The 24,557-nt window shown below is 40.4% G+C and overlaps 4 long non-coding RNA genes across 4 annotated transcripts in view; 1 reads left to right on the top strand and 3 right to left on the bottom strand.

Annotated features, from left to right (window-relative positions):
- Positions 1 to 3,367, bottom strand: part of LOC309368102 — a 114,883-nt gene extending 111,516 nt beyond the window's left edge. Inside the window, exon 1 of the long non-coding RNA XR_014167527.1 lies at positions 3,262 to 3,367. This is a non-coding gene — a long non-coding RNA (uncharacterized lncRNA). The remainder of the gene's footprint in view (positions 1 to 3,261) is intronic.
- LOC309368109 overlaps positions 1 to 24,557 on the top strand; it is a 140,980-nt gene that overhangs the window by 6,780 nt on the left and 109,643 nt on the right. The window lies entirely within an intron of this gene.
- Positions 10,516 to 11,852, bottom strand: LOC309368124. The gene is made up of 2 exons (XR_014167563.1): positions 11,011 to 11,852; positions 10,516 to 10,617 (listed from the first exon to the last, which is right to left on the bottom strand). It is a non-coding gene; the product is annotated as an uncharacterized lncRNA (long non-coding RNA).
- Positions 12,387 to 23,841, bottom strand: LOC309368112. The gene is made up of 2 exons (XR_014167548.1): positions 23,156 to 23,841; positions 12,387 to 12,470 (listed from the first exon to the last, which is right to left on the bottom strand). It is a non-coding gene; the product is annotated as an uncharacterized lncRNA (long non-coding RNA).

The following is a 24,557-nucleotide window of genomic DNA, read 5'->3' on the forward strand; positions in this document are numbered from 1 at the left end:
ATTCTGCTTCTGAAGAGGGTATTTCTAAAAGTGAAATAGGTCAGTGTAGGAAAATATCAGAATCTGTTGCAGCTTCCATTACAATCTTGCCTTAAGGTTTTCTTGACCCTGGATATTGTTATGGATGAAATGCTTAATGCTAGAAGAAATTGGACCAGACTGTGACAACTGTCTCCTATACAAGGGCAAAGATAAGTAGCAGATGCCTATACATAGATACCAGACACTTGCACTTGTAATTTCTTCACAATAGTGAGAAATTATGTTCCAGAACTGCTAGTTTAAACCATACATCTTTTAGGAAACCATTGGAAGGAAATGCACAGGTTTTCACCAAAGGAATTGAAAAGACTTGTAAGGCATTTTCTTGCTTAACAACACACCTATTTGCCTCTCTGATCTTCATGGAATATGTGGATCAATCTGCTATGTCTATCAATCTGAGATATCTAAGGGAAAGAATCCTCTACATGGCTTTGTTGTGAATTTCTGTTTTAAAGATTCAGACATGAAATCTACTGAGAATGAATTCACCACAAATGGTTGCATTTTCTCATTGATTTGCCAATATTGACTTCTGTAGAACTACAAGATTATGTTTTTATCTCCAGAAACCTTTAGTCATTACTTTGCTTTACTTTAATTCAGATCAAACTGTTCAAAGCAGAAACATAGCCCAATGGAATAATCTGCAGCCCAAATAAGTAAGTTACAAGCTTCTCCAAAGGCACCTTGATTTAATTTGCCTAATTGTGCATATTAGGCCAGACCACTGAAATAATTGGCTCAAGTACACCTTGAGTTCTATCAATTATTCATTACACAACTCTTGTTTACCAATAAATGTTATTTTCGTAAAGATCAGCAGTTGTTTGAACAATAAGAGGCACAGCCCTCAAGTCACATATTAAGGAATCTGCCTTCAGAGATCTACCTCCTTTTTATGGTAATACGTCAGAATAAATAATTTAATAAGTAAAAAGGTAAAGGACCCCTTGACCATTAAGTCCAGTCAAAGGCAACTATGGGATGTGGCGCTCATCTCACTTTCAGGCTGAGGGAGCTGACGTTTGTCTACAGACAGCTTTCCAGGTCATGTGGCAAGCATGACTAAACTGCTTCTGGTGCAATGGGGCACTGTGACAAGTGCCAGAGTGCACAGAATGGGTGTTTACCTTCTCGTCACAGCAGTACCTATGGTATGCTTTCACACTGCTAGGTTAGCAGAAGATGGGACAGCAATGGGAGCACATCCCATCTGTGAGCCAGCAAAGCAGTAAGAGGCCAAACAGGTGTTGGGATGAAATCAGGCCAAATCTTTATTGACTGCAGCAGGCAGAGTAGGTGTTCGCATGGCAGTAGGGCTAGGGTCAGTTCATCATCCTACTTAACCCCTGCTGACAGAATGGGATCCATTGGGGTTGGACCATAACAAACCCATTCCGTGGGAGTTGCCCATTGTTGAATGCTGCAGTGGAGCAAGCAAAGCTGGCAAGGTCTCACTGGGTGACCGGGGTGAAGATTCCAGCTAGGCAGAGAGCCCAGCCCAAATTTGAGGCCATGGTCAGTTTTTCACTATGTTGATCCTGTCCGATGCCATTTCTGACCTTAACACAAAGTTATCCTGTCCAGCAAAGGTAAAAGGTAAAGGGACCCCGACCATTAGGTCCAGTCGTGACCGACTCTGGGGTTGCGATGCTCATCTCGCTTTATTGGCCGAGGGAGCCAGTGTTTGTCTGCAGACAGCTTCTGGGTCATGTGGCCAGCATGACTAAGCTGCTACTGGTGAACCAAAGCAGCGCATGGAAACGCCGTTTGCCTTCCCGCCGGAGCAGTACCTATTTATCTACTTGCACTTTGACGTGCTTTCAAACTGCTAGGTTGACAGGAGCAGGGACCAAATAACAGGAGCTCACCCCGTCACGGGGATTCGAACCGCCGACCTTCTGAACAGCAAGTCCTAGGCTCTGTGGTTTAACCCACAGCGCCACCCGCGTCCCTGTCCAGCAAAAGGTAGCCATAAATTTCACTGGGGGGAAGGGTGAAAAAAACCACACCAAAGACCTGTTGGGTTGAAAAAAGAAACTCTGGTCCTGTCAACCAGTGGCCCAGGTTACTCATTGGAGGCTCTCACCTGAGGGTGGGTGGGTGGGAAGCTTGTGCTTGGTGGGCCACACAGTGCCAGGCAAATTTTATCCACATGAATTGTTCCCATAACAAGGCTTATTACAATAACTATCCCAAGAAGGACCATATAGCAGCTGCCTTTCATGCAGAAGGTCCCAGGCTAAATCCTTGGTGTATCTAGGTAGGATTGGCAATGTCTCTTATCTGAAACCCTGGAAAGTTGCTGGCAATTAGAGAAAGTAAATAAGGCATGCATGGAACAAGATCAGAAAAATCATAAGCAAGTCAAATATATGCTGTATAATAATTCAATGTGCCAGTGAGATTGGAGCAGATGACTCGCACAACCTCCTCCATCAGCACTAAAAATCGTTTGAAATGTTTCTGGTAGTGTAGCTCAGCATTGCTGGGAACTATAATACCACTAATATTATAGCTGCTTGTTTGAAACTCTAGTCATACCATATTTTTCTGCACATGGAAAGCTAATACCTTGGAGGAAATGGTAGGCAAAATTAGATACCTGGTTGTAGTAGTTTTCTACACACAGGGAACTTTTGAAATTCAGACATTGTAGGAGTTATGTGATTTGATTCTTGGCAGGACATAGTATAACTTGAGAAGTTACCAAGGAGAAGAATAGCCTGTAAGTTATGGTCACAAAAATGAATACTGACCAAGATACAGGAAAATGCATTCCAGTAAGATCCCCCGCAATTACAGTGTGATGCAGGAAGCTAGTGTTAACACTTCTGAGAAAATCTTAAAACCCCACTTAAAGTTTACTGACCTTAGTATCTGCCCCCCCCCCCAATTACTGGAACGGGTTACTTCCGGGTTGCGGCGCTCACACATGCGCAGAAACACAAAATGACGTCACACGCATGTGCAGAAGTGCCAAATTGAGTCACGCATGTGCACAGACACGGTGCTGCGGGTTGTGAACGATGTGGGTTACGAACGTGTCTCCCGCATGGATCACGTTCGCAACCCTAGGTATGACTCGTGTGTGTGTGTGTGTGTGTGTGTGTGTGTGTATAATCTCATCGGTCCTTATTGCCTAGAAATGGAAAGTAGTGCTGATGGGTTCATAATTATTCAGATTATATAAATGACATTGTTGTTTTTTCTTACTGTAAAATTTGTGTTGTCCACGTATCTGTGTCATTCACCGCTATTGTTTTTCATGCTGGTGTTGGTACTGGCCCTTCAGCTCATTGCTATCACATGTTGCAGTACTTGGCTCTGCATGGGTTGAAAATATTCCCACCATCAACAGGAGACACAGCCCAAGGCTAGACTTGGACGTGTTATCATAATGGCGTCTCCTGCTGTAACACAGTTAGGAGAGCTATCTGAAGGGACTGCTGTTAACTGCTTGGTAATCGCTAACATGCTGAAGCAATCCTCACAGTAAATAGATGCTTTGTAGGGCTTATGGGTGGGGGTGAAATTAAATACTTCATTGGCTGAGGATTCAGTTGCAGTGTTGCCTACACAGCTTTAGCTGACATGATTATACTTTTCACTAACATGCTGAGGTGGGGGGGGGGGAATGAAGAAATTAGTTAGACATTGAACCAGAGTTCATAATGTTGCCAAAGGACATTATTTATTATTGGGTGAAATCACTGGAGAATAGTCAGTTATCATAATATGGTGCTCATCCTTTGATGCCATGTTATTGTAACATAATGAAAACTTACCATTAGTTAATGGAATGTGCTTTTTGAATTGAATTAGAATTGAGAGTTCAGTCACTTTGACTTCATATGCTTTCAGCAGGCTCTTTGTATGATGTCTTTAAACAATTGCATTTTTCCCCTTCAGCAACAACAGACGGTGAATAGTCTGGTAAATAAGACAGAATACAGCTGGTTTCATTAGCAAGTGTCAAGATCAGTATCTATTTTTCTTTCTTTTGTTATGCAGCTATATTTTACTTGTGATGGGGAAAAATTGTTTCTGGGAGAGACATTACCATAAAGGAACTCAACAATTAATAGCCATTATATATCTCTGTATGCAATTCAACATTAAAACTGTTCCAGCTGCCAAGATACAAACCTAAATGACTCTTATATTTTCAAGGGTATGTAAACTATAATGCACAAATCTAGGTTCATAATCAGGGGGAAAGGAAATTTGAAAGATACAGGCTCTCCTGAATGGATACAGGTGGAGTTTTTATTTACTCCTATTTTGGGTACAGTATAAGAGTTTTCCTCATATGCAATTCCTTTCAGAAGAGAGGTGTTCTCGTTCTCTCTCTGTGTAGCATCCTGGAAAAGGATGTTCTCCACTACCAATCAGAGAACAACCCTGGTTGTAAAATATGCTGCATGGTAAGACTTAGAGACACCTTGAGAGAATGGCATATAGCCATGTAATGCTTCAATAGCCAGTGACAGCAAATCTCAATACAGAAAGATTGTTTAAACCACAAAGTGGTGGTAGGAGACATCAGACTAGAACATTGGCCCTGATAGGCATTCTACTTATGTACTAATAAACCATCAACGATGAGAATATGGTAAGAATTTTTTTTTTTTTATTTGCATCTAAAAGTCATTGAAGGGTTTATTTTCGTAATTTCTTTGCCCTTACTGTTAAACCTGAACTTTGCTACCATTTTGAGCCACAGTGGACATCTCCCACTGCAATGTATGTTTATAGTTGAATCTTCACATATCCTTTACTATAGTACAGTGGTACCTTGGGTTAAGAACTTAATTTGTTCTGGAGGTCCGTTCTTAACCTGAAACTGTTCTTAACCTGAGGTACCACTTTAGCTAATGGGGCCTCCCGCCGCCGCTATGCCACCGCCATGCGATTTCTGTTCGCATCCTGAAGCAAGGTTCTTAACCCGAGATACTATTTCTGGGTTAGTGGAGTCTGTAACCTGAAGCGTCTGTAACTTGAAGCATATGTAACCCGAGGTACCACTGTAAAAAGAAATGGAAATGTATTTTAAGGGTTCGTCTGGGGTACCTATGGGCATACATGTGCTTCTAAGGCCTTTCCTGGTGCCCTTGGGAGTACCTGAGTCCACTGAAACAAAAATTGGACTTAAGGAGCTCTTCCTCTGCTCCCTGATTGGACACCCTGTGTTCCATCCTCAATTCTAGCCATTTACCTAACTGCTGCACCTGTGACCTATGTACCTTTTAACCCAACGTACGTATCACAGCATTTGGCAAAAACTGTGTTGAGATTTTGAGTACTGCCTCTACCTGTGGTAGCTGGGGCATAATGCAGATTCTTGTTATTGCACCTTGGTTGGTTTTCTTGCAGGCCATCTGAAGTAACAGAATAATAGAATCATAGAAGTCCACCTCTTGCAAGGCAGGAATATGCAGCTGTCCCTTACTGAGATTGAACCTGCACCATGCTGTAGCCAACTGAACTATAAGACACACTTAAGAACACTGTTGGGAGAATATATCATGAAACAAGTATCTCCTAGGAAAGGGGTCCCCAATCTTTTGGGGCCTATGGAACATGTGGAATTCTAAGTTGGTGAACAAAACATGCTTAATTTTAGAAAATTTAGCAAGGCTGTATAGGAACACTTGGCTAAACCACTTTGCCCTTCACCTTGTTTCAGCACCTAGCGCTATAATATTTTCTTGGAGTTATATAGTTTTCTAACCCATCTGATCATACTTTTGTGTCTTCAGTCTTGAACAGACATCTATTGTTCCTTTTTCTGGCCACATGCTTCAATTCTCATTTATTTTCCTTCATGTATTGAAGGAACCTGCAACATCAATTTGAATAGGGCAGGGAGTTCTAGCTGAAATGTATTACCGGGTAACTTTTGTTATTTTGACATCCAGGCAGTTTCCACCCCCCAGCTTACAGCAGAGAAATTGAAGGGTGGGTAAAGGAAAGTCAACAAGATGAATAGCACAGAAGAAAATTCATGCTGAAATTGTATTAGAATTAGATAGCTAAAGCAATGTAACTAGTCTGATGAAGATAATATGCCCAGTTCTGTATGATAGATATGCAATTTGCTAAGTCAGAATGTAAATATCTTGCCTAGATAGAAAAGTTTTGCTTGAGTAAACCACAGATTTAATATGGCGTAACTGAGGCTCAAATGTGGAGCTCAGCTTTTGAGGAAGTATTTTGAATGGGCTATATAGCTAGCTGCCTGTTGTCTGTCTGTCTGCTTAGGACTAACTTCACTTCAGAGGTGACTGCCTTTTGTTCTCTTCCCTCGGAGAAGGGGCACATTGAAAACAGGGGTCAAAGAAGGCATTGACTTATGTCTGGACTGCTGAAACCATGCCTTTATTTCATGTCTGTTGCTTCACAGACCAGTTTTGACCATGTCCCAGGTTACTGCCTGAAGTCTAGTCCTTCTGCAGTCCTTGCCTGGGGTGTGTGGTTTGTGTGTTGTTGGCCCTGGCAGGATTAAGTCCAGGCATTGGCACCAACTCCAGCAGTGGCAGAGCAAAGCGAGCACAGCCCAGGGTGAGGCCCCCTGGCCTGAACAGAGGGAGGCAGGTGAGTGATCAGGCGCCTTACCTGTGCTCTCACACAGTGGCGGAGAAGGAGGCTGGAATGGCTTAGCACAGTCATTTTTGGGGGGCCCCTTAGGGTTGGAGCCTATGAGTCCAGGACTCCTGTGTCCTGGAATGCTGCTCCTTCCCCCTCCCCAGGCTTACAGGAAAAGCCTGGAGATCATACACCACACTTTTTGCAATCAGTAAATGCTGTTGCTTTAAAATCAGTAATACACAGGACCTTCAGAGCATATGCTCTGGCTTAAGGAAGATCTGAAGTCAGGGAAGCTGTTTGTAATGAAGGCCACCATCTCACGTAAAGGATAGCATGGCATAAATAACTTATTTGAAAGCCACTTTTCAATGTGGGACACATGGGGTTGCTTTCACAAGAAAACATGATCACATAAAAACTAAAAGTAAAAAGTGATTCACTGAAACACTGGTCTTGGAATTCAGTTTTCAAACATGCTCAATGCAAACTATAGTAAACGTACCTTCTGTCCACATCAGTGAATAGAATTATTCCGTAAATTGTGTCTCAAAAAAATAAAATAATATATATAATATAATATAACCTGCTGCTGTTCTTTTCAGAGTGCTGTTTTTCACCTATAAAACTCGTATTAACAGATTCTCTAGGAATAACATGTAATAATGTGTTCCTGTAATTTATCTTGTCATTTCGGAAGAGATGTCTTCCAGCTCTAGATGTAGTGTTATGGTTCTAAAGTGCAGTGGTAGCTTCACAAAAGCCACTCATCACTGCAGCCATGAAACTTATTTAGCTAAAATAATAAATCATCAGATCAATTTAAAGGTCTCCTGTAACACTGAATTAGAACCTCCACTAGTCTTTCTTTCTGCCAATCATAGGAGGAAAGGATTGCCTGAAAGCAGAACTGATTCAAGCACAGCATGGAAGCTGCAAAATCCATCTAAAGGCACTTAGCAATGTTAATATTGTTCCCAAAATGACATTTAAGCTGTGCGTGCCATGTGACATGCAAAAGTAGAACATTTTCAAGTTTTAGAGTGTGACAAAGGGGCAAACTACAATCCACACAGAAATGTGTGTGACGAAGCTTGGATGGCTTATTTAGTAAATAACAAAAATCTTCAGAAGTGGCAAAGCATTACTTAACCTTTCTCTTTGTGTATTTTCTCTCACACAACAAGGCTTAAGTTCCATGGGTATCTGCAGGGAGAAATACAGCTTGTGGGGGCGGGGGGGGGGGCAACTTAGAGTGGAAAAAACATGTAGCAAAATATAAGTACACAATGTCATCTGTCAGTGCAAAAATGCTTTCCTCCTCGTGTTCCTACCATTCAGCAACATATGCACCTTCCATCCACATGAATAGGACAGCAACACACTCCATAATGACTAAGTGGATCCGGGATTTGGTCAATGCATACTTACTCTGGACCCATTGACAACTACCCCACAGTCGCAAATACTCCCTTTCTAGGGAAGGTGATTGAGAGGGTTGTGGTGCAACAATGACAAGTATTATTTGATGAAGATTATCTTGACCCATATCAATCTGGGTTCTGATTGAATTAGCTGAATTAGCCTTGGTCGCCCTGATGGATGACCTTTATTGAGAGGACGGTGGTAGTGTGACTCGTATTCTTACTTGATGTCTCAGCAGCTTTTGAAACAACTGACCAGTGTTTGTTTCAGAAGGATAGTATTGAGTGGTCATCTTTTGCCCTCCTAGAGGTTGTGCTGTGATGTGCCACAGGGTCCCATCTTGTCTCCAATGCTGTTTGATATCTACATCTAGCCTTTGGGAGAGGTCATTAGGAGATCTGGAGTGAAGTGTAATCAGTAGTACTTCTCTGAATCAAGGAAGACTGTACAAGCCCTGGACTAATCTGTGAATTTGGTGGTGGGCTTCATAAACAGACTTTGAATTGTGGCAAGATGGATGCATTATGGGTAGGTGGTTCCTGAATGTGTATATTTGCTCAATTACCAGCTTTGATGGGTTCATACTTCCACTGAAAGAGTGGGTTCATAGTCTGGGGGTGCTCCTGGATCCATCTTTGACATTGGAGGCCCAGGGGAGCTCAGAGGCTAGGAGTGCTTTCTACCAGATTCAGCTGGTAAGACAGCTATGGCCATTTTTGGACCGGAATAGCCTGACCATTGTTGTCAGTGCTCTGGTCACCTCCAGGTTTGTTTATTACCATGTACAGTCATACCTTGGGTTGAATGTGCTTCAGGATGAGCACGTTTGAGTGCGCTCCATGGCAACCCGGAAGTAACGGAGCGTGTTACTTCCGAGTTTCGCCGCTTGTGCAGACGCTCAAAATGATGTCATGCGCAGAAGTGGTGAAAAGCAATGCGCAGATGTGCCGTCGCTGGTTACGTTTGCTTCTAGATGCGAACGGGGCTCCGGAACGGATCCCGTTTGCATCTAGAGGTACCACTGTACACTTGTGTAGGACTGCTTTTGACATTGGTTTGGAAGCTGCATTTGGTGCAAAATGCAGCAGCTCAGTTTTCACAGTGATATCACTAATATGTTATCTTGCTGTTGAAAGAATTGCACCGGCTGCCGGTTAGCTATGAGCTGGTTTGAATATGCTGGTTTTGGTGTACAAAGCCCTATAAAGCTTGGGACCAGGATATGTGAAAGATCATCTCACTCCTTATATACCTGATAGTTGACTGTGCTCTGCAGATGAGGGTCTCCTGCATATGCAATCTTATTAGGAGGTCCATTCTGCACCATGTTTGGATCGGGCCTTTAGTGTTGTAGCGCCTACACTGCAGGGTTGCAGTGTCCAACACCAGTTTGAAGTTCACATCATGATAATTCTTTCTTAAGTTCTTCGAAATGTTAGTTAGAATCTCCTTTGCCCTCAACGTAGTCAATAAATGTAACCATGCAATTTGCCCTAAGTATATGGGTGAATGTTTTCAGAAGCATTCAATATTTTTGAGCAATGTCCAGTATAAACAGTAATGAGATACGTACATGCTTTTCCCTGATAGATTTATTTTGTTAATACTTGTTTTACTTTTGTAAAAGGTACATTTTGTATAACATCCCAGTATACCTGACAAGAGATTGTTTGCTAGCTAGTCTTAATTGTGTCATTTACATTCCTGCTGGTTCCATGTTGCAGACATTATTATACCAATTTTCAATTGATTGTTTACCTTGTAGTTTCCAGATTTATGTTGTTCTTTCCATAGCTGCTATCATCATAAATAGCATGTTTTTGTAAGGTAAATGTTTGTTTGGTCTGTCAAAATTCGAGAGTATTGGCAATTTTTGTGTATAGAAATATGTCCCATGATCTTCCCACGCTTCTTAATGATATTTAGTCCAAAATCTTTCTGTTGTACACAATCACAAGTGGAAAACGGATCCTTCAGGAGGATATTTTTTCCAACATTAAGATCTGTATATTCTCTTTACTGTTAACACATTGGTAAAAGTTGGAACACTTTACCAGGAATGGCATTGAAGGCAGTATTTGAGGCCATAGGACCCAGATCAATTGATTTGATAAAAATTAATACACATTTCAGGATTATCAACCCATTATGTTCCCATGATGTTATTATATTGCAACAGAACAATGAGATTTTTCTTCAAAATTTAACTGGTACACACATTGTAGGCTTCTTAGCTGTAGTTTTATATATTTAAATCAATCATATATATTTTTTTAAAAACTGTCAATCATTTTATCCTGTATCTATTTTTCTTATGCAGTTAAATTTATGCAGTGAACAAAGTCTGGTAATGTTTAAGGCAAATACGAAGCCACAGACCTACAAATACTGGCAGAGATGTTACACTGTAAAATGAAAGTTCAGCCTGCAGCACATTTTCACAGCTGAGTCATAAAATTTTTGAAAGGCAGCATTTATAATGGAAATTATGACAAAAGCATTACTTGAATTAGATTACAGTCACTTGAGTCACCGAAAACAATGCTGCACAAAATTGCCCTGAAAGACAGAAGGTTCAAGTGAGCAGAAGTACATGTAACCATCATATCAAACCCAAGTGCGTATGCAGGGGGGCAAATTTAAAGATGTGAAGAGGGGATTTGGCTAAAAGAATCCAGTGACATTAATGCAACCCACAGAGCTGAATCTTCTTAAGCCATCTACACAATATTTCTGATTGCTTAATTAAGCAATGGGACATGACAGAGTATGAAGTGTGTTGTATTAATTCTTACTTAGCACATTAGGCACAAAGGCAGAGGCCAAGTACTATCAACACAGTCAGGCTTAGATTAATATTCCACAGTTCTTGCACTGGGGCACTGCATTGCAATTAGGAAATGGTAGTATTAAAAATATTTATATTGTTGATGCAATAATGAGGCACGGTACTTTTCTCAGCTTCAGTTCAGAGCAGAAAAGGGGGCTGATCAGTCTGGAACTGGAATATTTCATTAGGCAAATCTGATGAATCCTTCTGTCATGCATGTTGTGATGACCCATCAGTATAGGAGAAAAGACTCTTTTTATGGTTATTTTAGGAATTTGTATCCTACATTTTGCATTAGCACCTTACAAAAACCAGGCAGCTAAACACCAGGAAACAATAAAACAGTAATAAATGACAAATAAAACAGCTTATTAAAAAGCAACAGAGAGCAGCCTGTCAATTGAAAGGCAGAGATTATGAGCTATATAATGCTATTAATGTTGGGTTGATAGAACAGAATGGACCACTTGATGCCTAGAATATAGAAGGAGACACATGAACATATTGAGGGAGAGAGTTCCAGAAAAGAATGCCACATCAGATGATGGAGGCATGTGGAGAAGGACCTCCAAAAAGCTCTTATATATTGGGCAGTTTTTTTGTGACATTAGATGAGTTTTCAGTACCTAGGTGGCCACGTCCCAAACCACAATGATTTGAGAGCCACAACTTGTATGTTGAAGTGATCCTGGAAACAATTTGGCAGCCAGTGAAGATCTTCTAACATCTCAGGTTCATTGTGTTCAGTCCTTTAATAGCATTTTATTCTGGACATTTTTCAAGGGCAGATCTCTGTGTACAGCACATTGCGCTAATCTAGCCTTGATGTTACGAAGGGCTTCGATTAATTTTTTTTAGGTCACCTGTCTTCAAAAAAGGCAAAGCTGGTAAATGGCACCGTTCATTACTAATTCCACCTGAGCATAAAGCTGGTTGTTAAAGGAGAGTGCAAGCCTGAAGTTTAAAGGTACTGTAAAGGGACCCCTGTAAAGGTCTAGTCGTGGCCGACTCTGGGGTTGTGGCGCTCATCTCGATTTATTGGCCGAGGGAGCTGGCGTACAGCTTCCGGGTCATGTGGCCAGCATGACTAAGCCGCTTCTGGCGAACCAGAGCAATGCACGGAAACACCATTTACCTTCCTGCTGGAGTGCTACCTATTTATCTACTTGCACTTTGATGTGCTTTCGAACTGCTAGGTTGGCAGGAAAGCCTGAAGTTTAAGCTAAGGCAAAAACATACAGGGGAAGAGAACCTTAAAAACAGCTTAGTGAGGACTGAGCTTGCCAGAGGCTACACTGTGGCTATTGGGGGGAAACAACAGAAAACTGGGAGTTGGATCGTGGAATGACTGGAACCCTGAATGGGAACACTCTACACTGAAGCATTTTGTTGCAAACCACACCAGTTGTAGGTTCCTATTCTATATCAGAGCACACCGATAAATTTGTGATGACTTATGGACAAAGTTACTATACATAATCAGAGAAAAAACTGGAACTAAAACTTAACTCACTGAACTTTTTATTTCAAATTGAAGCTCTGGGGCAGACCAGACAACTGCAGATCTATCAAGCCCGTAAGCCTGTAATAGTCGTAAAGAGGAAGTGGGGTGATTAGGGCTCACTGCGATATTAGAAACTCGGATTGTCAGTCCCAGAAAATGAAAATTTTATTTATGGGAGCTGTGAGTCCCAGAAATGATATGTATTATTTTGGCAGTCCAGCTGATTTATGGTGCAGGGAAAGGAATTAGTATTCACTAAAGTAGTGAGAATATGTATTTTTGCAATATAAGCTGCCGCTGTGACAGGGCAGGGGAAAGAATTATTTCTGTAATAACTGGGTATCACAGAAATGTCAAAACCTAAAAAAGGGAAATATATTACTTTTGCACATTAGTAATTGTTGTACACTTAACTGCACAATCCAATACGTGTCTCCCCAGAGGTAAGTAGGTATAGGATTGCAATCTTTATTTAATTTGCTGCATTTATGTCCTACCATTTCTTCCAAGGAGCTCAAGGTGGCATACTTGGTACTACCCCATCTCATTTTATGCCCACAACAACCCTGTGAGGTAGGTTAGACTGAGAGTGAATGACTGACCCAAGGTCACTGAGTGAGCTTCGTGGCTGAGTTAAAGTGAAACACAGAGACATTATTACTCTTAAGTATTAATTTCTAATCACACAAAACTTTATTTTTATAATAGTAATTTCCCTTACTGTTGTGCCACTCCTATTGTGAAGTAAATCATTTGTTTGTGTGTTTGCTGTCTAACGTTATAAAGAGGTGATGTCTTTTTATAACAACTACTGATTTGGAAGATTTCCTAGCAATCAAAGTACATGGCAGTGAATTGATTTTCAGAAGAACTGAGCACCCACTTCTACCATTAAAATAAATGAGAGCTATTTGTACTTCGTAGCCTGAAAATTAAGCCATTCCTGTTTTGCCATTGCCCTATACCATCAATACTTGCCCCCAATTTCCTGCACTTCATTTATCATTCACAAAGGCCAAATTTGTGTATACTTTGTGTCAGGTGGAAACTCTGAGGATATACTGGCATGGAATTTGAAAAAATTGTGTCTCATTAGATCATAAATACTTTTCTTCTCTTTAAAATATACTGGGCCTGATGTAAAAAGAAAAAAGATTATCCATCAGCCAGTTAAAACAGCTTGATAAACAATGTTATTTACCCAGAAGAGTTTGGTATTTTTTGTTTGAGTATATATTTCATTGATATGTATGGTGCAGTTCAATTCTGTACTACTGGAGTGCTTCCATGGGAACCAATCCATTCGACAAGGAAAATACATTTCTGCATTCCTTGGATTAATGGTAGTCCCTTTGGATCACTGAAGTGTGGGATACCCTTTTTTCAATCTGCCAAGACCCAAATGCTAAATATAGTTCTTTAACTTCCTTTTTAAATTGGATGGAAATGTGTAAATCACATTTCTTCAGTAGGGGGAAAAAGCTGTTTATCAATTTCCATGACATTATTCTCCCATTATATTTTGTTCTGATGTAATTGTGATTTAGATAATATTCCACCATATAAACAGAGGTGGATTGGAGTTGGATTCCTAACCACTATTTTGCACAAACTCTTATGAATTGGAGGCAGCAACAATAATCCACAGAAACTTTAGTAAAATATCTACTTCCACTTTGCCCACTTAATTTCATGCCTTATACATAGAAAGTGTGGTATATATACAATTGAGCAATGCAGTGTCTCCTCTGGAATTAAGGAAGAACCTCTAGGAGACTTAATCACAAAACTTCCAAACAATGTCTGGTTTGGCCCCGAGACAAGCAAGACATCCACAATATAGACTTTTGACAGAAATATGCTAAGAATGTTTGAAAGCATTTCAGTAGTGAGGCAGGGAACAAGTCCTGCACAGATAGTGGTGAATGACCCCATCAATAACCTAAGAAATGGTAATGATCAAATTATGATGAGCTGTATTCGGGCACTAAGTTATTCAAGCTAATAGACAAAATATTCATTTATGCATACTTTCCGGCACGCACAATTGTTTAAGATAAGTTAGTGTTGTAGTTTATTATATCCTGAAGGATGTCTTTATAAGCATTGTTTTATTTTATTGTATGTGGCACATGCTATAAGTTTCATTCTTCTACATTGTGACTTTATGCGAAGCACAAACAAGACCATAATAACTATGAGTCTATTTGGCTGCTTCTTTATGCAGGGCAAGGCATGTCAGTTAGCAAAACTAGATCACAAAAAGACCAAGAGCATAAAATGCTGTGGTAAAGAAAGAGAAAGGAAATTATTATTGGCCAACAGCTTTCTGACTTACAGTCAAATAAAGTCGAACTGGAAAGCTTCTTAGTGACAGCAAGCTAGCTATTTCCAACAAAGAGAGGTTAGAGTTTAAGGCCAGGCCATCAGACCTTGGGCAAAATTTCCATATTACTCCCAGCTTGAGAAGAAGAAAATCCCCTTTCCAAAGGTTTTGTGCAGTATCTTTTCAGTATAATTTCTCTTTGCATGATGAATCACACCATAGGGTCTATTAGACACTCAGCTCTGTGAATGGCCAAAAGGGGGAAAGGGTTGGGAACTGGGAAGGAGCAGGGAAAGGGCGATATTAAAAAAATAAGCTAATGCTATTCTAGGCTGCTTCAGTAAAAGTCTAGTGTTCCAGTCAAGGGAAGTAATAGTCCCACTCCATTCTGCTTTCATCAGACCATACCTGTAGTACTGTGTCCAGTTCAGGGCACCACTATTAAAGGAGAATATCAACAAGCTAAAACATGTGCGAGGGTCAAGGGTCTAGAAACCAAGCCTTATGAAGAACAGTTGAGGGAATTGGGTATGTTTGCCAGAACGATGAGAGAAAATATGATAGCCACCTTCAAATATCTTAAAAGCTTGTCACATGGAAGATAAATCAAGCTTGCTTTGTCCTGCTCTGGAGGCTAGGTCTCGAACCGGTGGATTCAAGTTACAAGAAAGGAGATTCTGACTAAACATCAGGAAGAACTTTCTGACAGTAAGAGCTGTTTGATAGTGGATCGGGCTCCCTCAGGAAGGATTCTCCTTCCTTGAAGGTTTTTAAGCAGAAACTGGATGGCCGTTTGTCATGGATACTTTAGTTGAGATTCCTGCATTGCAGGGGGTTGGTTGCACTAGATGACCCTCGGAATCCAACTCTACAGTTGTATTATATGATTATATGGTTACCCCTAACTAGAATATCACCAGAATTTGCAACAGCTATGCAATATTTGTGCCAGGAGCAGATTTGGTGCATATGCGAGAAAAAGAAACAATATTTTTTTTCTTCCTTGCCAAGTAGGATCCGGTGACAATATCTAACTTACGCCATTATAATAATATCAAGCAGCACAAGTGCCAGCAGCTGGGCAACTTGGGCAAATTAACAGTAAAAAGAGATGAATCATTTAGTGAGGGACAGATTAGCTGGAAGGACATTCTGCTTTCCTCATTAAGAGGCCTTCAGTGCCAAGGTTGTTCTAGGGAAATCATTAAGACAAGTTTTGAGGAGTCCATAGTGGCACTGAAATTTATTTCTGGGGATCTGTAGGTTAGGGCACCTTTCAGTTTGCCTGTTTTCCCAGGATTGGTTTGCCCTCAGTCTCTTTTTGGACTGACTGAGCTGTCTTTTAGACAGATCTGACATAAATCCCTAATAGTTTCTATCTAAAATCGTTTTCCATGCATCATTTAGTAAATATTAAAGGTGCTAACAAAAGCACTATTTAAATCCCCTGGGCCTTTCTTTAGGTCTCTTTAGCACACACATTATAGGTTTGTCGTGACTAATTACTACATTAGAAAATAAGCCTTTGATAGGGTTCCCCCTCCCAATTTTATTTATTTAAAATGTTTCTTAACCTCTCTTCATTGCACAGCGATTTCACAGTATGTTGCAACCAATTAAAATACAACTACTAAGAACGAGGCAGGCAGGCATATCACAGCCAGACAACTAAAAACCGAAATGCTTGTGTATGATACAACTAAAAAACCTAGGTAAATAACCAGTCTTTAAGTGGCATCTAAAACTAAAACGAATAGGCACTAGCTGTCTCATAGAAGGAAGGAAGTTCCAAAACTGGGGCACCACCACTGAGAAGGCACTTCCCTAGGTTGCCTTATAGTGGTCTGAAACTTCAACTCCAAAGAACTGCAGCCAGGTTGTTGACTGGAGATAATAATAAGGAGCTTATGTCTTATTACCAGAGCTCCACTGGCTACCAGTCTGTTTCTGAGCAAAATTCAAAGTGCTGCTTCTGACCTATAAAGCCCTATACAGCTTAGGTCCAGAATATCTGCAAGATGAACCTGCCTGGGGCCTGAGATCTTGAAGGGAGGCCCTTCTCTTGGTCTGGCCACCCTCACATGCATGCTTGGGAAAGACACAGGACAGGGCCTTCTCAGTGGCTGCTCCCAAGACTTTGGAACTCCCTTTCTAGAAAAAATTAGACCAGTTCCCTCTCCTTGTTGTCTTTCCACTAATAGGTGAGGACTTCTTATGAATGATTGTAAGGAAATGGCAAGTGCTGTGATTTTTTTATTGTAATGATCTGTAAGCTTTAATAGAATATATATGTTCTATTAATGTTATTAATGTTTAACTGTTTTTAATTTATTTTTTCTGATGTTTTTAGCTGTTTCTGTTTTAGCTATAAGCTGCCTTGAGTCCCTCTCAGGGAAAAAGGGGTGATATTATTAAATATAATTCTAATATTTTTAACCCTCCTATTTATCCTTAAAACAAAAAAACCAATGATTTCTCAACCAAAAATGCAACACAAAATAGAGGAAAGTTTTACTCTTTTACAGGGAAAGGTTAGTGAATCATAATTACTTTACTTATCAATGGTAAAAATTAAAAATGCATGGCAATTAATGACTTTTTACACATAACACCTGTACACCCCCCCTCCAATCTCTTCTAGTATTGAGTGTGTTTCTTCTTTTTCCTATCTAGACACACTACTTATCGTTTCTTTTCACAGAAATTCATAGTGATGGTTTGGATATATTCACTACTATCTGCCTGGGGAAAATAGATATTAAAAAAATAGTGACAATATTCATACATAAAAAGCCTAGAAGCAGTGAAGGTATTAAAAAGAGAGAGAGAATCCACAGAAAGTCAAATTTATTTCACTTCAGTTGTCTGATAATAAAGCTCTTGAAGCTTACTGAAAACGCATTTCGAATATAATCGCAAAGCAAATTGGCAAAGAGGCACTGTTATTATTTATGGTTCATATAGATATGTGTGTTTTCAAACTGCTTGACATACGAAATTAATTCAGATGTATGTTAAGTCTGTGTCTGTGTGTCATAAAAGCACCACCACCTATATGTTAGGAAATTGAAAGTTAACAGTATTAATCTTGGTTAGCATAAAAAACAGACTTTATAGGAATTAATGGATTTTGATTGGTGTATGAAACCAGCCCCTTTAAGAACCATTCTTACATGGTAGGAAACATATAGATAATAAATTTGACTACTCTTGTGTCCATTTAAGCACATTGTAAGAGGCTGGCACATACTAGATGAGAACTGAAGTCACAACTTTCCCTCCCCAAACAATCAGTATTTCAAACATTATGCCTTTTGTCTCCAGTTTACAGCTTGATCCTGTACATGTTTTCTAGAAATAGGCCCTGATAATTTCAATGGAATTCACTCCAAATGAAGTGTGCGTAATATTGCAGCCATCGTTTTATTTCCCTTTTGATACCTATCTGACCTTTAGACCACATGTCAGGCTCAGAACTTCTTTTCCTTTGTCTGTAATAACTTTCCTTGGTAGTTAGGGCCAGGGGTGCCAACATTCTGGGGAAAAGGTTAGGAGTCAGGCAGGTACCTGCTTTGTGGCATTTGCAGTAACCCAGTTGCTGGGGGTTTTCCATGCTTCTGTTTGTCCCGCCACTTTCCCCTGGGAAAACACTTTCCTTACTGCTCATTCAGAAAAAAAAACAATTGGTTATTCTGTAGATTGACGTTTGTTCTGATTCAGCGGTAAACAGCGGGTTTTCCTGGGGAAAGCAGTGGGACAAACAAAACAGCTCAGACCCATGGCGAGAGAGCATGGGAAGAGTGGAAAATCTCTCAGGCCCTTGCTTTCTAGGTTCATTCTAAGATGAGCCCCTAATCTCAAGGTCAAGTTTTTAAGGCACAAGTGTTACAGGGTGACTATATTTTTAAATATCTGGCCTGGAATGAAGAAAATTGCAACTCATTCCTCAAAATTGAGTTTTATGCTTGTGTAACAGTGTCAACAGGGACGCAGGTGGCGCTGTGGGTAAAACCTCAGCGCCTAGGACTTGCCGATCGCATGGTCGGCGGTTTGAATCCCCGCGGCGGGGTGCACTCCCGTTGCTCGGTCCCAGCGCCTGCCAACCTAGCAGTTCGAAAGCACCCCTGGGTGCAAGTAGATAACTAGGGACCGCTTACTAGCGGGAAGGTAAACGGCGTTTCCGTGTGCTGCTCTGGTGCCGGTTCACCGGAGCAGCTTCGTCACGCTGGCCGCATGACCCGGAAGTGTCTGCGGACAGCGCTGGCTCCCGGCCTCTAGAGTGAGATGAGTGCACAACCCTAGAGTCTGTCAAGACTGGCCCATACGGGCAGGAGTACCTTTACCTTTACCTTAACAGTGTCAAGGCAGACCACGGCCCATAATTCCCACTTCTACTGTTCATCAGGTGTATGACTGATGTCACAGCACCTTTCAGTTTTTGCTTCCTGCTTCGACTGTTGGTTGCATTGTCCGAATTTTCCTTCTAAACAAAGGGCAAGAAATTGTTAGCAAACTGGACATTATTGTGTTTTATTTGTGCTGCATCCTTGAAGCTTTCATTGATTTATATTTTAGCCACACATTCTTTTAAAAGCATTTAGCTGCAAGCTAAATTATGCCCATGCTACTTGTGTAGAGTAACATCAATGGGAGCACTTGCGAAATAATATGCAGCTCACGGTAAATGTCAGTGAACTGACCCTTATTGATTAAGATGTAGCACAAAGTGCCTTTCACATATGCTTCTGTTGAAAAAGGATCTAAGGATATTAAAGGCATAGATAACTGTAAAGGAAATGTCTGTTAAATAAAATGCTTAAGGAGGATGTTGGAGACTTACAGGCTAAATGCAAATGAAATTTCCTGGAATATCTGGAACATAATAGCAAATGTCCAGATGCATCATTTTTCTCTCACTCAGCTTTTGTATTGTACTCAGGAAAATATTAAATGAAAAATGTTTTTAGTGTTAACTGTAAAGGTAAAGGGACCCCTGACAGTTAAGTCCAGTCGCGAATGACTTTGGGGTTGCTGCACCCATCTCACTTTACAGGTCGAAGGAGCTGGCGTTTATCTGTTCCGCAGACAGTTTTTCCGGGTCATGTGGCCAGCATGACTAAGCTGCTTCTGGTGCAACGGAACAGCAACACCAGAGCAGTGCACAGAAATGCCATTTACCTTCCCACCGGAGCAGTACCTATTAATCTACTTGCACTTTTGGCGTGCTTTCAAACTGCTAGGTTGGCAGCAGCTGGGACCGATCAACGGGAGCTCACCCTGTCGTGGGGATTCGAACCACCGACCTTTTGATCGGCAAGCCCTAGGCTCAGTGGTTTAGACCACAGCGTCACTCGCGTCCCGTAGTGTTAAATGTAGTCCTACCCTATTGTTCGTGGCTCTCAAATTAGAGCAAGCAGGATGCTCCTAACAAAGTGCAAAAATTTGCTAGATCAACTGACAACATATCCCTGTTGCCTCCCCTTAGCAATGCTTTGGTATGAGTTGCTATTGGAAATGAGAGATGGAGGTCATCGGTCTGTGGCAGATAAGATAATAAGAGAAGATGCCTTTCCCAGTTAAGTGATTGGTGTGATATTATTAGTCATAAAGAAGTCATGGAACCCTAGATAGCTGTTCCACATGTGGAAGCTGGCAATATGAATATGGTAGTAAAGGGGAAACAAATAAACAATTCGATCAGATCACCAGCCATCCTAGTGAAACCCATGTCAGTGAAGAAGATACTTGGCCGCATAACACAACAGTAAATACTACATTTTAAGTGGAAATGTGTGTTTCCAAAATTTGTCCAAAATACGTACCTTGTAGCTCTGGCCAATTCCTGTTAACAGGCATGTTTGTACTACAGGTTTTAGTGTGGACAGTTTTTTGTTTTTGAAGTGACAAGCATCTTTAGGTCACTGATAGAAAACATCATCTTAGAAATGAAAATGAACTCCTTAAAAAGCTTTAATGCTGAATAGGTTTCTAAAGCATCTGTAGACTTGGTCATTATTTTTGTGCACAAAATTTAAGGTAATATGTTACTGAATTTTTTGAATAGCCATCATCCAGTTGCCTTCTGTAATCAGGTATGATCACAAGTGGTTTTCATTGCTCTAAGCCCAGAGGGAACTGTTATTGTACATACATGTCTGCTTTCAAAATGATGGGAGACCAGAAGCAGGAAAACGTCAATACTAAAAAGATTCCATTGCATTTCACAATACTGCTGTTGCTAAATAACTGCTTAGATCTGAGCAAAAATCCAATAAATACAGTTTTATTGTCATGCTTCAAAAATATTAAAAGCAATTGGCTCCACAGCCTTATATGGAGTCTACTGCTGAGTAGGCAAGTCCTTAATATCCCAGTATGATTAAATTGCTGACTTGCTTGGTATATTAAAGCCCCCTTCTCTGGCATTTGTAGATGTTCTTTTTTGTTATTTACCCAGGCAAGAGATTGTGCTAAAGAAGGCTGTCTAGAAGGGTTGCCGCACATAGCAGTTTAACTCACAATGATTAGTGAGACAATTTGAAGCCTTTTTCTGTGCTTGGTTAATTTTGTTGATATTGCTTATTGGCCACTATTAAAATTATATATATATAATTATATACACACACACACACACACGCACGCGCGCACACACACACACACACACACACATACATATACATATATATAAAATATCTGACATATAAAACAATTCTTTTTGTTGTTCTCTGATAAAATGCCTTATGCTACATTGTATCATATGTATTTATATCATTGTTTCATTATAAATAGCCTCATAGATGCCATTTCAGATGTTTGCTTTGGGATCTATCTAAATTTAAAGTTGTTTCCTATTGGCCGACACATTCTAGCTCATGAGAATATGTCCAGCAATGTGTTTTTTAGGGGGAGGAAGGGAACAAGTTATTAACAACCAAAGATTCCCTCGATTGCCTCTTTACTAATAACAAGTTTGCCAGTGTTAAATTTGCTTTCTTAGGGAGCAGTCCTATGCCCAAGAAGCTGGTTTAAATCACACTGCTGTAAATTAAGCCGGCATAAAGTTACACCATGTCCAAAACCCATTCAGCTGTTGGGCGACTCCTGCTGCCTTGTCTATGCCTTTAAAGATGAGCCTTTAAAGTAGTATTCTGTACTGGGTTGCCAAGTACGCATGATGAAGCAGAACAGGCTTAGGATCCAACCTAAGGTCCCCCTGCTTTCTAGTCCTGCCCCAGAATGTCCCTTTTTGGGGGACTTACATCAGTCTTGGATCAACACTGGTCTCAGCCTCTCTGGCTTGAACAGAACCAGCTGAGGCAGGGTTGCCTTTGGGCACAATTCCTGGAATGTAATCCCCTGTGTAAATTGTGACCTACTGTAAATCGATAAACTCCCACTCCAGGTTAACTTTCCTCACTCAAATAAATTTTCTTTGATCTCTTTATGTGTCTGTCTCACCCTTTGTTTCCCTGCTCCTCTTTCTATTTTGCCATGCCAATTTCACACCACCAATTCAGCTTAAGAATAAGAAAACTGCACATATCATTCAGGATCTGCCTGGAATTTAGTACAGTGGTCTCAGGTTACATATGCTTTAGGTTACATATGTTTCAGGTAACAGACTCCGCTAACCCAGAAATAGTTAGCTTCAGGTTAAGAACTTTGCTTCAGGATAAGAACAGAAATCATGTTCCGGCGGCATGGCGGCAGCGGGAGGCCCCATTAGCTAAAGTAGTGCTTCAGGTTAAGAACAGTTTCAGGTTAAGAATGGACCTCCGGAATGAATTAAGTACTTAACCTGAGGTACCACTGTATAATTTTGGGACCTAGGTAATCTTAGTAACTTAACCCACTATTCTATGGGATTGCCCAGAACCCACAGGTTCAAGGTGCTTCCCAACTACAGAAAAACAGTGAGTGAATCTTTGATCCCTGGATCATGGTTTGAATTTGCAATGCAGCTTTAAACATCTAGTTGTGGTGTTGGCCTGAATGACCTCAAGGCCTCTTCAAATTGGTTGGGAAAAAGGACAATAGAGGGATTGCTTAAATGGCCAAACCTCCCAAATGGGTCTGGCTTTGTTATATAAAATAGATGGCCAAGAATTGGTGATTGGTTGCTATAGGAACTAATGGTCCAAGACTTTTCTAGGGAATCGCCCTTCTTGTTTCTCCCTACAGAATGTGCTAATTCAGTCATTTCGGTGGTGGTGGTGGGGAACCAAACACACAAAAAAACCAATACAAGCAGCTTACATTTGACTCAGACTGCAAGTCAAAGAGCAAAATGGATCTCTGGAAGCAATACTGTATTAACTGATTTGGAAAACGCCAAAAGCTGGCATGTGAAAGCCGATGGCCTTCAAGCAATGTGACTTAATTTGTGAAAGATTGATCATTTAAAGGAATTCAAGTTATAAGGTTTACCCATACATACTGTATTACTCAGCTACCTGGTCCAAGGGTTCTAGCTCCTTTGTAGCATCAGGGTAGCCAATCGAGTGGTGGCCTGGGAGGGAGTTATGGCTTCTGTCTGCATAGGACCACTGTGACATCAGCTGATACCATTAATTATTATTAATGCCCCATTAATTATTCAAAGCAAGAAAAGCAGGAAACCTTTTGAGATGTACTTGCTCCCAATATTAGACTTTGAAGAGAAAAGTAGAATTTAGCGCAGGGACCACCATACCTCTTCCATGAATGGTTCCCATGCATGCAGCCCCATATCCTTTATTGTGTATAAGAATGGAACTTCATGCATCTTTGATTAGTATGAAGACAAAAAAGGGCACTCATCAGGGAGGGGGGGACTGTTGTTGGGAAGGCAGATTCTCCTCTGATCCTAGACCTTGGGAACAACTGTCTTCCCATTGTTCTCAATAACAGCCCGAGATTTCTGAGCCAGTTCCATATACATACAATCATTAGCTTCGAATTATGGTAAGTTCTGTAATCAGTGAACCAGGATCAATTTTTCTTTGGTTGGCATCAGTTCACAATAATTTACACCCAGCAAGCTTTATACGAAGGCAACATTTTGGTTAAGCGTCATAATTATTAATGAATTTGGTGATTATGTACCATAAATTTCTTTCTTTCTCTTCTTTTATTTGTTCGCATCTTGAGAGTGTGAAATGCTGTATTTTTTTAAATTGCATTCAAAAGCAAGTCTTTCTGTAAATATTTCATTTACATGGTCTTACTACTACTTGTGCAGTTTCTGAAGCAGATGTTTATCTCTGTTGGAGATAAAAGAAAACTATTTTTTGGCAAAACTTGTTAGCAGTAAATATGATATTCCTATACTATATCTGAATATGTTCCAGAATGAAACAACACAGTCCATTCAATAGGACAGAGCTGGTGGCTCGCAGCATAAAAGAGACATGTGAAAAGATGGGAATTTAAAATTGTTTTGGCATTTTGCATGTTTCTGCCTCTGGAAATTCAAGTCAATGTCTCATTAAATGATTGTGGTACTGCATAGATTTGTAGAAACTTAGTAAACTTATATACTCAACAAATGTAATATAAAAACATCCATAAAAATGTATGCACCATCTACTTGAAATAGTTATTTTAACAATTGCATTGTTGTTTCAAACTGTGCATGAATACTTGCATTGGGTAAACAGTGAGGGAAGAAAAACAGTTTAAAGTAGTTTAAAGGAATTGTATTTGGAAGGACTGGATAACTTTTCAGATGTGCATTAGAACATGTTAATCTAAAAAGAACCCTGCTCTCACAGTGGCCAACCAGATGCTTATGGGAAATCGAAGCAGCACATGGGCACAATGGTCTTCTCCCACTCTTGCCCTCCACTGAACAACTGGCA

This window comes from Podarcis melisellensis, assembly GCF_964234715.1.
Source record: "Podarcis melisellensis genome assembly, chromosome: 4".
Classification (NCBI taxonomy): Eukaryota; Metazoa; Chordata; class Lepidosauria; order Squamata; family Lacertidae; genus Podarcis; species Podarcis melisellensis.